Genomic DNA, 15,297 nt, shown 5'->3' with positions numbered 1-15,297 from the left:
GGCTCGGACCTGCGTCCCTCCTCTCACCCCTGCAGCAGGGGCTGGGATGAAGCTACCTTCTGCAGCACCTGATACTTGGATGGCAGACCTGTCGAGGGTTTAGCTGCCCTCCATCCCGGGTGGGGGGTTTTACCCACGCTAACTCGTAAGCATGGCTCTTTGACAGACGTGGAGAGTAAGGCCCTGGAGGCTGGGCTTGTGTGCTCCAGCCACACGGCAGGGACACGGCAGTGCCTGGTTGTGGCCCCCATACGCCTCCTGCCAACTTCTGCTGTTCCCAGAGGTGCAGTTGGCTGAGCACACACACAGCAGGTAACCTGTGGTGATGCCAGAGCATCAGTGCTTGGTCTCCCCACACTGCTCCAGGGCAGACCTGGCCTCCTGGCTGCTTCAGGAGGCACACGTGATGCATCCGTCATCTTGGGACCAGTTTTGAGACAAACCTCCTATAGGACAGGACCGTGAACTGGCCAGCTCTACAGAGTGTGAGGGGCTGGAGACCTCATGCTCCCTGGCCACAGATGCCCTTGAGAGTTAGGAGAGGTGGAAGGGACCCCGCTTCTCCCTGGGAGCTCCAACTTCTCTTGCATATGACTTCAATGCCCACTTCTGGGGACTGTGATCCCAAACTGCCAAATTCTCTAGCAGCTCTCTTAAAACCAAATGTGAAGGATTCTGGCTTTTTCTGACCTCTGAGCCCAGTGTGGGGTATTTGAGATAGCTGTGCTGCCACCAGGACAGGGGCGTGCCCCTTGTCTTCCCAGGAGAAAACACAGTGAAGCCTGTTTGCTCCCCAGTACCTCGTGCAAAGGTGCCATCTGTGGCCCTGCTCGCTGCTTCCTCTGAGGCAGACACAGGGGTGACTGTGTTCTGATACAAAGATGGCACTTGCTGGCTGCTGCACTGTAGCACCAATGCAGGGGCCCTGGCAAACGTTTGCAGAAGCCCCTGTCCCAGGGTGCGGTCCCCCTGGGGGGGAAAGGGGCACCTGTTTTGAAAACATTTGGTTGTCATAGTGCCAGAAAGAAGCACTAGTTCAGGCCCACGCGAAACAGTGGCCTTGCCCTCCCAGCATGGGAGAGCCCTCATTTTCCAGGTGGTGGGGGGAGCACAGCATTTGAAGCCCATGCCCCTTTGACCACTTGCTGTTGTCCAGACAGACATCACGCACTTGGGCCTTGCATTGGTTCCTGCTCACCTTGTTTCTGCTCACCTGGTTTCTGCCCCTTGAAGTCTCAGACCCCTTCTTCCATGACTCCAAGGCATGTCCCTCTAAGGAGGCTTGACCCCATCCTGGAGGGACTGCTCCCCACTCTCCCTGCCTTCCATGCCCCGTGGGAGGACTCCATGTGGCCCAGTCCCTTGGAAACTTGACCCCACTGTTCTGGACTCTGGGCTATTGGAAGCCAGGCCCTGACTCAGTTGTGCCAAGTGGCCAGGGTTCCATGCCTGGCAGAGGAGGTGGGTCATCCACCTTGCCCTCCCATCCAGGTCACATGATCCATTCCCTCCTCAGCAGCTGTCCCTTTACCCTTTGGTCACTTCTGTATCCATCCCTCCCCTCTCAGACCTCTTCCCAGTGCCTGGGACCAACCTGAATGTCCCAGCTTACCAGCAGTTGTAAGGATGCTGTCACATCTTATGCATGGCAGAGAGGGGACAAACCCACACTGTTCACAACCCTTTGTGCTCGCAGACACCAGCCCAGCCCGCCAAGCTCCAGTTTATTCAGGATGGCTCACCTGCATCCCCCCATCCTTGGCAGGAGGCCGGGTGGTGTTCCCTGCCCCTTGGGGCTTTCCTGGGCATCCACTGTGGAAGTCACCAGGCAAGACCAAGTCCAGGCACCCGCTCCACTGGGCACCAGGCTCCCTGGGGCCTTAGATGCCATCAGGATTTGGCTGGGACCCGGCCACATCTCTGAGCCCCTGGGATGTGCTCCCGCCTGCCCGCTGGAGCCGGCACAAAGGGCGATTGTGCCAACCAGTGCCCAGTGCCCCCACAGCTCTGGATTCAGGGCTGGGACCATTGTCTCCATGCAAATGGGGGCTTTCTGCGCATGCTAACGGGCAGGTGGGCGTGGCCGGGGGCTGGGGACGCAGCCTGTGTGCGGCCTGGAGAAGCATCGCTTGCTGCTTGCTGAATGCGGGGCAGCCCGAGTCGATGCCATCCATTCAGCCTGGTTAGTGTTATGAAGTCATTAGTGCTGTCTGCGGAATGTTAATGAGGGGCGAGTGTGGAGAAAGTCAGGCGCCTTTTGTGGAATGCTCCTCCACGGAGAAGGTTTTTCTGTCCTGCTGGACTTTTTTCTTTCCTAACTTGATAAGTCAGCCCAGGCTGGAGCCACCAGATTTCTGGAGCCTGAGCTGTCAGCCTGGCCCCCAGGGACCTAGAGCAGCCCCTGATACTCCTGAGTCCCCTTTGCCCAGAAGGCTCTTGGAGAGTCCTGGCATGGGGAGAAGGGCATGCGGATCCCAGGGCAGATGCCACCCCTGGGGAAGCCCCACAGCCCCACTCCCTCAAGGAGGGTATGAACAGCCACACTGATCCCCCGCAAAGGCCAACCCAGGCCTCAACCTTGCCTGACTGTGCTTTCTGTTGTGTGAACCCGCAGATTAGGCAGAAGTCCCCTTGAGCCTGCCTCAGGGCTCCTAGCTGTCTGCGCCATCCACCTGCACATGGGCCCCTGCAGCTTGTGCTCTAGCTGGTGCTGTGCAGTGTTGGCCCCATTTATAGATGGAGAAACAGAAGGACAGGGCCATGTGGGCAACTCCTGAGGACACCTGTGTGTCCTGACACCCCACTGAGCCTGCCAAGAGGCACATGCAGGTATGGCAGTGGCAGACCTCAGGAGAGGGAGGCTGGGAAGGAAGAAGGTCCCTCACGGTGGCATCAGAACACAGACTAACCTGCAGCAAAAATGGGCTGCGTGGTCCCTGCAGAGCAGCCTCACTAAGGGGAGGAACCAGCCCTCATCCCAGCAGGAAGGGCCTGCTGCCGTTCCCCCAACCTTCTGACCTGGGTAGAAAGGGAGGGGAATGTCAGCAGCCGCCCAGCCCGAGAGCCAGAGCGCAGCAGGGGCTGGCCAGCCTAGCCCTAGGGTCTTTGCAGTGAAGTGTCACAGACTGCTCATGAAGGATGCATGGGGACCCAACCTCATGCCGCTTGGCTTGGCAGTGTTGAAGGGACTGGGGACCTGCGAGGATGCGGTGGCCATTGTCCATGCCTAGCCTGGGGAGCCTGACACTCACAGCCCGGCTGCTGCTGCCTTGGGGGTCCTGAATATCCTCTGTATGCTTGCGGGGTGGGGGCAGACACAGGCAGCCTCCTGCCCAGGGGATCCAAGCAGGCACAGGCCATCCACATCTGCAGGTCAGAAGAGGCCTGGGCTGGAGCCACATACTGGCCATCCTGCCTCACTGTCCCTGTCTCAGAGCCACTGTGTTCCCTCTGCCTGGAACTGTCTTTCCTGGATCCCAGAAGTCCTGAAGGAGCCACCTCCATCCTGCGCTGACTACCCCGCCCCTCCTCCACTCTAGTTGTCTCCACAGCCAGGTCACCATTGACCAGGTTGTCCAGTCCCCTCCTCAAAGGGGAGTGGCCCTTTGTTTTTCACCACTGACCCTTCCCGAGCTGGTACCATACGTAACCCATGGTGGATACACGATAAAAATACAGGGCTGTGCCACCAGGGTTTTGTCTTGACAAAGGGGCTGGAGGTGGGTTGTCAAGAGCAGGGCTGGCCGGAGGTGGCCTCCTGAACACCCGAGTCCCTAGGAGGGCAGAGGAGACTTCCCCAAATTCACTGGTCCTGGAGGCTGCCTCAGAGGCCTTTTGCTGCTCAGAGAACACTGGGCTGGAAGGTCGGGGTCTGTGACGTAGGATTGGGTAGCACGCACGTGTCCACCGGCCTGGAGGTCATTCTGAAGGGCTTCTGGGGAGGTGTCTTCAAAGCTGTGCCTGTGTATGTCACCATGTGTTTGTCAGGTGACCTGGGATGATTGTGTGGTTTCCCATTTTTGAAGTGGGGCAGCGTGCTGGAGGAGCATGCATCACATACCCAGAGGTCCCCAGTGTGGCCTGGGGTCTCATCCTTCACACTCGTGTGTGTGCTTTTTGGAAGCATGCGTCATGGAACAGCCTAACTTCTCACTTCTACGCTTGTGAGCCTGGTTCTTACAGGGTCAGGCTATAGCCTCCTCCTGCTCCCAGCTTGACATCCTCAGCTCAACTCACCAAGCCTGGCCTTTCACCCACTCCTCCATTCAAGCTGTGTGTTCTGATTGTACATTTTTGGTGGTTGCTGCAGGATTAAATCCTGAATGCTTTGCCAATTGAGATCAAAAGTCACCCCAACTCCTCTGGAACCTCACTGGGACCTCAAGGTGCTCCAGATCGTACTGTCTCCTGCCGTTTCCTGGGCCTTTGTTGCCCAGTGTTTTGGTTTTGTCTTTTAAACAATCCTCTTTTTGTTGATGCTGCATACATCTAGATATTTACTCACAGACTTGCAGTTTTCTGTCTCACTGTTTGGATTTAATTTCCTTTTTCCTGAAGTCTGTGATTCCTTCAGTGAAGGTAAACTCTCAGTTTCTGGTTGTCTGAAATATTTTTACTTTGCCTTTATTCTTGGATGATGATTTCGTTGGGGGGAAAGTTACAGGTTAATGTATACATTTTGTCTGAAGACTCTGGAGCTATAACACCGCAGTCTCCTAGCTTCTGTGGCTCATCAGGCTAATTGATTTTCCTTTGTAAGTGACCCTACCTCTAGTGACTTCAGAAACCTTCCTTTTGACTTTAGTGTTCAGAAATTTCACTGTACTGTACCAAGGTGGTGGATTATTTTTATTTATCGTGCCTACAATTTGTTGTGATTCCTGAATCTGAGGATTTATGTCTTTCGTCAACTGTGGACAGTCAGTACCATTATGTTGTAGAATATTGCCTCCCCTAATGCTTCTGATCTTTTCCAGAAACTTCTATTTGACCATCTCATTGTCTTCCTCAGCTATCTCATAGATTTTCTATCTCTGTCTCCCTCTGCTTCATTCACAGAATTTTCCATGCAGTTTCTAACTCTTGAGATGTTTCTGTTCCACTGCTTTATCCACCCACTGAGACTTTCAGTTACATATTTTTTCCATTCCTATAAATCCTTGTATGTGGGTTTAATTTGCTTCATTTTAGCATCTTGTACCTTTCTCATATTTTAAACTACAACTTTAAATCTTTAGGTCATTTGAACCTGTGTATTTTGTACGCTCTATCATGTCATTTCATCATCTGCAGTTCTTGGAGAATCTAATTCTGTTCACTGTAGTTTTTCCTGACTCTTGCTCATGATGGCTCATTTCATTGTGGGTGTGCAATTTAGATCATGAGTTTGTGTGGTGGATGTTTTTGTTTGTGGGGTTCCTATGTATCCTGTATAAGGTACATGCCTCTGGAGAAGCTGTACTTTTGCTTGTACAGGGTGACTGAGTGAACCAATCCAGGACCTTCATGATACATGTTTTAGAAATGGGATCTTCTAGACAACCTATGCAGTGTAAACAGAAACCCCAGTCTCCTGTGAGAGCAAGTCTAAGTTACATATATTGAGAGAAGAGTTTTATTTTATAAAGTAAAACTGTCTTTATTTGCAGAAGACATGGTTATCTATGTAGAAAATCTGATGAATATACAAGATGACCACTATGACTAATATATGAGTTTAGTAAGGTGGCAGATACAAGATTAATATGAAAAATCAATTCCATTCATATATTCTTGTAGCAAATAACCAGAAATTGAAATTTTTAAAATACAGGCATGTCTCATTCTTATTGACTGCACTTTGGTTGCACTTTGCTGATAATGCATTTTTTACAAATTGAAGGTTTGTGGCAACCCTGCTCAAGTTGAAGCCAGTATTCATTTACCATTTCAATAATCCTAGGGCCCTTAAGAATTATGCTAAATCTACTCTGCTTATGCTGTATAACGGAACAACGAAGCCTGATGACAGTACATCTGTTGACAACATGGTTTACTGAATATGTTGAGCCCATTTTTGAGACCTACTGTTCAGACAAAAAGATTCCTCTCAAAATGTTACTGCTCAATGACAGTGCACCTGGTCATCCAAGACCTCTGATGGAGATGTACAAGAAGATTAATGTTGTTCTTATGCCTGCTAACACAACATCCATTCTGCAGCCCATAATCAAGGAGTAATTCCAACTTCGAAGTCTTATTGTTTAAGAAATGCATTTTATAAGGCTATAGAGGTCATAGAGAGTGATTGCTTTGATGAATCTGGCCAAAGTAAATTGAAAACACTTTAGAAAAGAATCACCATTCTAGATGAAATTGAGAACATTAGTGATTCATGGAAGAAGGTAAAAATATCAACATTAACAGGAATTGGGAAAAAGTTGATTTCAACCCTCTTGGATGACTGTGAGGGGTTGAAGATTTCAGTGGAGGAAGTAACTGCTGATGTGAAAACTGCAAGAGAACTAGGATTAGAAGTGGAGCCTGAAGATGTGGCTGAAATATCATTAGTTATTAGAGAAATGCAAATGAAAGACACCATGAAATACCAGTACCCAATTATTATATTGTATAAAATTAGGGAGATGGATGATACCAAGTGTTGGTGAAGATGTGTCGGAGGTGGAACTCTCACATGGTCCTGGTGAGAATGCAAAGTCCAAAGCGATGCAACCATTTGGGAAACAGTTCAGCAGTTTCTTAATGTGTTAAATATATACCTACCATATTCCACAGCCATTCTATTCTTAGGTATTTATCCAGGAGAAATAAGATCATATGCATGCCACCATTTGTACATGGAATATTCATAGCAGCTTTATAAAAACTGGAAACCCAAAACTGGAGGCAACCCAAATGCCCATCATTTGAATAGATTTTTTTCAAAGTTGTGGTATATTCCTACAATGGAATACTACTCAGAAATACAAAGGAATGAACCATTGATACACCTACAATATGGATAAATTGCAACATAATTATGGTGAGTGAAAGAAGCCAGACCAAAAAAAAAAAAAAGAAGAGTACATGGTATCTTATTTATGTAAAAATCTACAAAATGACCACTAATATAGAGTGGCAAAAATGTCAGTGGTTATCAGTGGTTACCTAGGGGTCAGGGGTAGTGGCAGGAGGGAAAAGGACAAAAGGGCACAAAAAGCTTTTGGGGCAGTGGATATGTTCATTATCATAATCATGGCAATGGTTTCATCGTGTGTTAAAAGTTACCAAATTGCACACTTTAAACATATGCAAGTTGTGTCAATTATACCTCAATAAAGCTGTTTATAATAAATATGTAATATAAATACATAATATATATTTTGCATAGCAAAAAAATACTGAAAATACTTTTTTATTGATAACCTAAAGAAACCAGTTGCCACTCACCTATAGGCATGGGGCTAATTTAATTGCTATATAAAAATGCTCTTGGCCAGGCTGCGGTAGCTCACGCCTGTCCCAGCACTTTGGGAGGCCGAGGTGGGCAGATCACAAGGTCAGGAGATCAAGACCATCCTGGCTAACACGGTGAAACCCCATCTCTACTAAAAAAATACAAAAAATTAGCCAGGCATGGTGGCGGGTGCCTGTAGTCCCAGCTACTTGGGAGGCTGAGGCAGGAGAATGGCGTGAACCTTGGAGGCAGAGCTTGCAGTGAGCCAAGATCACGCCACTGCACTCCAGACTGGGGGAGAGAGAGAGAGACTCCATCTCAAAAAATTAAAAAAAAAAAATGCTCTTGTAAATAAAGATAAAAGTTAAACAGTTCACAGAAAAGGAAATACCAATGATTCTTAAGAATGAAAATATGCCAGATGATTTCAATTATGACAGAAATGCAAATTAAAGCAATGGGGTTTTTGAAACTTATCTGATTATTAAATATCAAAGAGTTTGATAACACTCTATGGGTATGTGTAACGGGAAACTCTCAGTCATTGATGTTGGAAAAATAAATTGATACAAACCTCTGTGGAGACAAATAAGGCAATCTCAATCAAAATTAAAGATGCATATGCCTTTGAATCATTCTAGAAATTTATTCTACACATATCTTACACATTTGCAAAATAATCCATCATTAGGATATTGATTTCTGCAATTGTTAAATAGCAAATAATTGCAAACCACCAACATGCCCATCAGTGGAGGTCTGCTTCAAGTAGCATATCTCTATTAAACAGTCATCAAAATTGTGAAGCTGCACTCTCATCACTGGTGCAGGCCATCCCTGATATCTGATCCTAGAAATAACAGTACATCTTTCAGAAGAGTATGAAATCTGCCATTATGTGGGGGCAAATACAATGGTTTACAAAACAAAGTTTTATCTGCCTTGTTCTGTGTCTTGGAACTGTTTGAAGAACATTGGGATTATCTTTTCTGTAAAGGTTAAATAGAACCGAGTTGTAAAACCATCTGGGCCTGATACATGTTTCATAGGACATCTTTAGTAATTTCTTTTTAGTCTGTTTTATGATAAGTTGTTATACATTAGTTTATTGCATCTTTTGGAGTGATTTATTCACTCCTATTTAATTTCCTCAAGTGTTTCAATTGTGTTGCCACTCGGTAGCAACTAATTTTTTCCTTTAGTGATTTTATGGTCTTTATCATCTCTTTGTTTTTCTTTTCCTTTATGCCTGAACTTTTGTAGTTTTTCTCCTTTTTTCTTAAGCACATGAGAAATTTATCTATTTTATTTATATTATCAGAAAACTATCTTTGTACTCTTTGTTATCTATTTCATTAATCTAAGCTTTTATAGCTGTTAATTCCCTTTTCTTGGCTAACTCTGTTTTCTTTTACTTAAGAGTCATAGTTCATTTATTTGAAGTTCTTCTACTAAAGGCATTTTTAAAGGCTATAAATTTTCCTCTGATTGCAGCTTTAGCTGTGACACATAGATCTGATTATGAAATATGTTCCTTTTCATTGCTTTCTTGATAGTTTTTATTTTGTGTTTTGATTTTTCTCTTTAGAGTTCTTTTAATGTCTTCTTAATTTTTAAGCAGTAAATTTTTATCACTGTTATTTATTTCTAATTTAGTAGGCTTACAGTGAAAGGATGTAGCCTATGAAGTCTCCACTTTTTTTAAATGAAGATTTTGTGTCCAAGTATGTAAATAAGACCATTATTTTTGTAAATGCTCCACAGACCTCAGAAAATATTTTCTGTATTTGTAGGACACAAAGTTTTATTTGTATACATGGACAGCTAAAATGTATATTGAGATGGATTGTGTGTATATATATATATACATATATATATATGTTTATTCATTGCCTCATTTAGGTCTGCTCTGCCCTTAGTTTAAAAAAAAAAAAAAAAAAAAAAAACCTAATACATCTGCCAAATTCTGATACAGGAAAATTAAATCCTTCCTGTACAATTATGTTTCTAAAACTTGAGTGGCAGGTTTCATGGAGTGGTTTGGAGCATAGCCTATATGGCCAACCTTCTTAGGGCCATAGCCCAGCTCTGCCATTTTTTTACGTGGCCCTAAGCAAGCTACTGCATTCTCTGTGCCTCAGTTTCCACATCTGTGAAATCAGGATCCTAACTGTGCCTGCTCCCAGGACTCCTGTCTTGACTGAGTTAGAATATGTAAGTGCTCACCCAGGGCCCATATGCAGCAAACAGTCTTGTGTCTATGTCTACTGCCAAATTGGCCCCAGGCTCTATCAACACCAGATCAGCTCTGCTCTCCTTCCAAACACTTGTACCACAAATCTAGGGGCTATTCTTACTTTTAGTGTCCTTAATATTGTATTACTTTCTAATATTCACTTTAACTTTACAGATGAGTAGAATGGAATAGATGTGTTTCAGTACAGAACTTTTTTCTTATGTTTGCTTGGGCTCCCCTCCTCTCTGTTACCTATGTTGATAATCTAGGATTTGTTGTCTAACATTTTTCCTGATGTTCACATAATATTCAATGAAATAAAATACATGTGACATAATGAAGGCATTATCATTGTTTTCCAAACTCATGGGATCATATCATACCTGGTTTCTGCATCTTGTTTTTCTCAATCAGTAAAATAGTAAAAATGTCCCTAAGGCTGCTGGAACAATTTTATTTTGATTTAATTCTATCTCTAATTGAATTTTATTTCTATTTCAATTCTATTCTAAAATTTATAATCTCTGCTTAATTTCCTTTGGTGTACATATTCTGTGATGTTCTCTATTGCTTAAAATTCATTTTGTTTCTGAACATAGGTTCTTGAACCTGTTTCTATGTACAGAACTTTTATTTCTATGTGATAAATTTCCAGAATGTATTAGTTTGCTAGGGCTGCCATAAAAAAAATACCACAGGCTGGGTGGCTTAGACGGCAGACATTTATTTCTCACAATTCTGGAGGATAGAAGTCTGAGATCAAGGTGTCAGCAAGGTTGCTTTCCCTGAGGCCTCTCTCCTTGCCTTGCAGATGGCTGCCTTCTTCCTGTGTCATCACATGGTCGTTGCTCTGTGCACTTGCACCCCGGTGTTTCTTTGTGTGTCCAAATATCCTTTTCTTTAAGGGCACCCGTCACATTGGATTAGGGCCACCCTAACAGCCTCATTGTAGCTTCATCACCTTTTCAAAGGTCCTGTCTCCAAATATGCTGAGTCACATGCTGAGGTATTAAAGACTAGGGCTTCAATTGCAAATCTTGTGGGACACAATTCAGCCCATGACACAGGAATAGGCATGTTAATTTCAGTGATGTGGCCAGGTTGTTTTTCTTGGGTTGTCTGACCTTGAATTCCACAGGCAGGGTTCCTCTTTCCGGGCCGGCATTCCTGCCCACCCATCCTGGCAGAGTTGACTTGTTGTCAGCCAAGTGGGGCAGAGTTTCTCCACTGTACCTCTATTGACATCTAGTACCGGATAAGTCTTTGTTGAGGGAGGAAGTCCTGTCCATTGTAAGATGTTTAGCAGCATCTCTGGCCTCTACCAGGAAGCCAGCAGCATCATTCCCTCAGTTATGACAACCAAAAACATCTCGACATGTTGCCACATGTCCCCTGGAGGGCAAAATTGCCCCCAGTTGTGACCTGCTGGGCTAAGGTGGTCCCTCAGGATTCTTTCTTAAAACAAAACAAACTTTATTTGGCAATAATTTTGAACTACAGAAAAATTACAAGCATGAGATATAAAACACCTATATACCCTTCACTAAGACTTACCAGTTTACTAATTGTTGCATTTTGCCACATTCGCTTTATCATTTGAACCCCTTTCTCTACATTATATTCACATAACATGTTTTTCTGAAACATCTGTGAGTTGCATACTCCACAGCCCTTTGCCCCTAAACATTTTGCTGTGTATTTCTGAAAAATAAAGATATTATCTTTGAAAGCAAGAATACAGTTATCGACTTCTGCAATTAAACATCGATATAATACTTTTACCTAATTTAATGCCTATGTTCCCATTTTGTCAGTTGCCACGACAATGTCCTTTGTAGCATTTTTTCCTCCACTGAAAGATCCAGTTCAGGGTCAGTATTGCCTTTAGATGTGTCTCTTCAGTCTTCTTTAATCTGGAGCATTTCTAGTCTCTTTCTCTTGTTATGACACTGATATTTTTGAAAGATACAGTCCTGCCACTTCTTGGGGGAGTTTGATGTTTCCTCAGGTTAGATCCACGTTGTGTACTCTGTAAGTGACCTGATGTCCTTCTCAGTGTACCACATCCTGAGGCACACAGTGTATCTGCCCCTTATTGAAGATGTTATTTTGATCACCAAATTGAGGCATTATCCACTTTTCTACCCTACGGTTACTATATTTTGTCTTGCAACCGATAGAAAATCTGGGGGAGATTCTTTAAGGCCATGCATATACTCTGCTGCGTATCAAAAAAAGTCTCCCCAGATTTAAATGCTTTTGGAAACCAGGCTTTATTGTGGTAGTTGCAAAAATGATAATTTTCCAACTCTAGCACCTCTTCCACGAAAGTATAGAAAGAAAAAAAAAATACTGTCCCGTTGGAATGGTTACCTCATCGTGGTTGTGATTTGCATTCTCCTAGTGATGCTGAGCGTTTTTCCATGTGCTTGGTGCTCAATTGTATATCTTCTTTAATGAAATATTTATTCAGATCTTTTGCCCATTTTAAAAAATGACACTTTTAGGCTTTTTATTTTTAGACATTCACATGCAATGGTAAGAAATAATAGGGATCCCATGCACCCTTTAGTTAGTTTCCCTCAGTGGTAGCATCTTCTAAAACCATAGCACAATATGATAACCAGGATGTCAACAGTGAGAGTCAAGATACAGAGTGTTTCCATCACCACAAGGATTCCCATTGTTTGTCCTTTTACACCAACTTTCTCCCACCCTATTCCTCTAATCCCTGGCAACCACTCATCTGTTCTCTGATTCTGTAGTTTTGTCTTTTCAAAAATGCCATATAAATGGAATCACACCGTACACAATATCTTAGAAACTGAGTCTTTTGGCTCAGCATCATTCTCTGGATTCATTCAAGTTGTTTTGTATAGCGACAGTTCACTAAATTGTAGTGCTGAGTGGAATTTCATGATATGGACATATACCCCAGTTTATTTAACCATTCCCTCATCCAAGGACATGTGGGTCATTTCCAGTTTGGGCTATTACAAATCATAGTAGGCTGAACAATGGCCCCCAAAGTAGCCAGGTCCTAACTCCTGGAACCTATGACTATTGCCTTCTGTGGCAAAGGGCACTCTGCAGATGTGTTAAATGAAGGACCTTGAGATGGAGAGATCATCCTGGATTGTCTGAGTGGGTCCAGTGTAATCACAAGGGTCCTTATAAGAGGGAGGCAGAAGCATATTTGACTATAGAAGAGAAAGAGGGTTATGTGGCCATGGAAGCAGGGGCAGGAAATGGCAATGTGATTTGAGGAAGGGGTCACAAACCAAGGAATGCAGGCAGCTTCCAGAAGAAAAGGCAAGGAAAGGGAAGTGGAGCCTCCAGAAGGAACCGGCCCTGCTGACACCTTGATTTTTAGTCCCTTAAGACTCTTTTCAGACTTCTGGCCTCTAGAACTGTAAAAAAAAAAAAAAAAAAAAAAAAAAGCTTGTGTTGTTTTAAGTCACTAAGTTTGTGGAAATGTATTACAGCAGCCATGGGAACCTTATACATTGATAAGGATGACATGAATATTCTTGTAAGGTTCTTGTGTGAACATAAGTTTTTATTTCTTTGGGATAAAAGCCGCTGGTAACTGCTGAGTTGTATGGCAGTTGCATGTTTAGTTTTATAAGAAACTACCAAACTGATTTTCCAGAGTGACTGCACCATTTCACATTCCCCATTCCTGCCAGCAATGTCTAAGTGATGTAGTTTCTCTGCATTCTTGCTGATATTTGATGTTCACACTGTTTTTCATTTTATCCATTCAGATAGGTGTGTAGTGAGATCTCATTGCGGTTTACATGTACATTTCTTCATTAGGATGATACTGAACATCTTTACATGTGCCTGTTTGCCATTTTTATGTTCTATTCAGTGAAATTCTTATTGATACCATTTTCCAATTTCCCAATTAGACTTTTTGTTACTGTCGAGTTTTGGGAGATATTTATATATTCTAGATACTTATACTAAGTCAGAAACAGGGTGCAAATATTTTACTCATTGTAGCTTTCATTGTCATCATCTCAACAAGGTACTTTATAGAGCAAACATTTTAAAGTTTGATGAGATTCAATGTGTCCTTCTTATGGATTGCACTTCTGATGTCAGGTCTAAGAAGACTTTGGCCCTGGACCCCAAATATTTTCTCCTATAGCTTTTTTCTAACAGCCTTATGGACATAATAGTTTACATACATACAATTCACCCATTTAAAGAATATGATTGAATGGTTTTTAGTATAGGCATACCTCGGAGATATTGTGGTTCGGCTCCAGTACACTGCAATAAAGCAAATATTGCAATAAAGCAAGTCACACAAATTTTTTGGTTTACCACTGCATATAAAAGTTATGTTTATATTGTAGTCTATTAAGTGTGCAATAGCCCCATGTCTAAGAAAACAATGTGCCTACCTTAATTGAAAAACACTTTATTGCTAAAAAATGCTGACTCAGAATGAAGCGAGCACATGTTGTTGGAAAAATGGCACTGATAGACTTGCTCAATGCAGGCTTACCACACACATTTAATTTTTTAAAAACACAATATCCACAAAGTGCAATAAAGTGAAGTGTGCCTGTGTATCCCCAGAGCTGTGCAACTGCCACTCCATCTTCATCATTCCAAAAAGAAACCCAGCGCCTTTTAAATATCACCCCAAACCCACTATTCCATCCCCCCTCAGCCCTAGGCAATAACTAATGTTTCTCTCTATGGGTTTGCCTATTCTGGACATTTTATATAAATGGAATCATACAATGTATGGTCCTTTGTGACTGGTTGCTTTCACTTAGCATCATGTTTTCAAGGTTCATACTTCATCTTTTTTTTTTTTTTTTTTTCCCGAGACAGAGTCTCACTCTGTTGCCCAGGCTGGAGTGCAGTGGCGCGATACCGGTTCACTGCAACCTCTGCCTCCCAGGTTCAAGCAATTCACCCGCCTCAGCCTCCCAAGTAGTTGGGATTACAGGCACACGCCACCACGCCTGGCTAATTTTTGTATTTTTAGTAGTGACGGGGTTTCGCCATGTTAGCCAGGCTGGTCTCGAACTCCTGACCTCAGGTGATCTGCCTGCCTTGGCCTCCTAACCTGCTGGGACCACAGGTGTGAGCCACTGCATCCAGTCCTTGTGCTTCATTCTTTTATGAATGAATAATCTACCATCATATGATATACAATGAATAACCATTTTGTTTATCCATTCATTTGTTGATAAGCATTTTAGATTGTTTCCACGTTTTGACTACTAGGAAAAATGCCTCTAGAACACGTGTATATGGGTTTTTGTGTGGACATGTGTCTTCATATCTCTTGGGCATGAAAGTGATATGAAAGGCTGGGTGTGGTGGTGGCTCACGCCTGTAATCCCAACACTTTGGGAGGCCGAGGCAGGTAGATCACCTGAGGTCAGGAGTTTGAGACCAGCCTGGCCAACATGGTGAAACGCCATCTCCACTAAAAATACAAAAATTAGCTGGGCGTGGTGGCAAGTGCCTGTAATTCCTGCTACTCGGGAGGCTCAGGCAGGAGAATTGCTTGAACCCAGGAGGAAGAGGTTGCAGTGAGCTGAGACCATGCCACTGCACTCCAGCCTGGGCAACAGAGCAAGACTCTGTTTCAAAA

General features: G+C 43.8%; 1 protein-coding gene across 2 annotated transcripts in view; it reads left to right on the top strand.

The window, feature by feature from the left end:
- The window catches only part of KCNQ1 (potassium channel, voltage gated KQT-like subfamily Q, member 1), a 405,403-nt gene that overhangs the window by 147,461 nt on the left and 242,645 nt on the right, over positions 1–15,297 (top strand). The window lies entirely within an intron of this gene.

Source organism: Mandrillus leucophaeus, unplaced genomic scaffold (assembly GCF_000951045.1).
Source record: "Mandrillus leucophaeus isolate KB7577 unplaced genomic scaffold, Mleu.le_1.0 Scaffold325, whole genome shotgun sequence".
Lineage (NCBI taxonomy): Eukaryota > Metazoa > Chordata > Mammalia > Primates > Cercopithecidae > Mandrillus > Mandrillus leucophaeus.
Note: the sequence above shows the minus strand (reverse complement) of the source record. Positions and strands in the feature narration are given on the sequence as shown.